Raw genomic sequence first — 2,074 nt, 5'->3', positions numbered from 1 at the left:
TAGGGATAGGGGTAGGACGATCAATTGCGCTAACTTCTGTTTATAATGTAGTATTAATTACTAGGGGAGGCTAGGGATAGAAAACCAGTAATTAATATTAGGCCCTTTTTGCCGAGGGATCGGGTTAAGGGGAGGCTAAGAAAGTCGCATAACAATTAATTAATCAAACTAATATTCAATAGGAGTAGGTAAGAGAGAGCGAATTAGATGAAATTGTGAACCCCCAACAACATCCATTCATCCCTTATTTTCGTTTGTCAATTAAATCAACTTTATTTTGCATGCTAATATTTTTGTTCTCAAATCCAATTTATTAATTTTTATTTTCAAGTCCTATTATTTTAATTCACGCGAAAGAGAACGCTATTCGAGTCTCTTGGGAAAACGATACTTGGTCTTACTAATTATATTACTTGTACGATTTGGTATACTTGCCAATTTGTCAACAAGTTTTTGGCGCCGTTGCCGGGGACTCGAGGTTTATTTTTCTAGTAGTGTGGATTAATTGAAGTTGACTTGATTTAATGTTATTTTTATTTTTGTTCTAATAAATGTTTTCTAGGGTTTTGTGCCTAATTTTTGCAGAATGCAGTTTAAACAAGAATTTGATTATATGGGCACTCAATTCCACCAAAATGATTTCAACATACATCAAAGCCAATTGGGGCAACATTCCTCTTCGCGAAAAGAAACGTTAGGGGAAGTTAAAGAACGTTTACGATAGGAACTATTTTCTGTACCAAAAGAAACATTGGGGGAAGTCCAACAATTCTTGCGGCAGAACTTATTCTCTGTACCAAAAGAAACGTTGGGGGAAGCCCAACAACGTTTACAACAAAAACAATCCCCTGTGCGCAAAGAAACATTGGGGGAAGACAAAGAACGTTTATTGCAGGAACAACATTCTCATGCGTTGAAGTCTCTGGGTATTATTAGGGTTAATACTGAAGTTAACCCTAAGGAAGAATGTCAAGCTCCTATCTTTGAGGATGACAAGAGAAGATAAAGGAAGATGAGATAACAAAGGTCTTGAAGTCTCTGGGCATTATTANGGTTAATACTGAAGTTAACCCTAAAGAAGAATGTCAAGCCACTATCTTTACAAATGATAATGTTGTCAAGGAGGAAAAGACAGAAGAAGAAGAGCTAGAGATGTATAGAGGACATAGAAACAGAAAAGTTGAATAAGAGTGAGAAGAAGGATGAGAAAGGAAAAGCAGTGGTTGAAAGAACAAAAGAAAAAAAATGTGAAAATAAAGAAAGAAAAGAAAAAGAAAAAGAGAAGGTTAAGGAAGGAGAAGGTTGAGAAAAAGAGGAAGAGAGGAAAGAAGAAAAGATCAAATGAAAAACCTCTTCCTCATAAAAAGAAAAATCATAGGAAAGGAAAGAAGTTCAAGTTGGCGATCTTCAAGAAATTGGAGATTAAAGTTCCTATGGTTGAAACATGGAAGCATGTGCTTGGTATTCTCAACTTTATGAAGAAATTCAGCAACAGAAGAAAAAGAAAAGAATATCAAGAAAGGGGAGTATCAACACTTACTGATGGGTGTTTGATTTGATTTTATTTGATTTTATTTGATTTTTTGTGATTTGATTTTATTTTATTTGATTTTATTTTATTCTATTTTATTTGATTTGATTATATTTTATTTTATTTTATTTCATTTTATTTGATTTGATTTGATTTTATTTTATTTGAGTTGATTTGATTTGATTTGATTTGATTTTATTTTATTTTATCTTATTTTTATTTGATTTGATTTGATTTTATTTTACTTTATTTTATTTTATTTTAATTTATTTTATTTTTGGGTTATGCACTGCTTCTGATAGCAGTAATGATTAACATCTACTGAGGGATGCTAAATATTTTAAATTCACTGATGGATTCCAGGAAGGCACACCTACTGATGGGTGTTGAAAGGTAGTGCGCTTACTGACAAGTGCCAACCAGGTTTGGGTCAGGCTCGTGACGTTAAACAAGCGCTACTAGGAGGCAACCAATAATTTCTTCTTACACTCTTGCATTTTAAATTCTTAGAATAGGTTGAATTTTAATCTTGGTGTGTATTCT

Source organism: Vigna radiata, unplaced genomic scaffold, assembly GCF_000741045.1.
Source record: "Vigna radiata var. radiata cultivar VC1973A unplaced genomic scaffold, Vradiata_ver6 scaffold_100, whole genome shotgun sequence".
NCBI lineage: Eukaryota > Viridiplantae > Streptophyta > Magnoliopsida > Fabales > Fabaceae > Vigna > Vigna radiata.
This window is presented reverse-complemented; position numbering follows the sequence as displayed.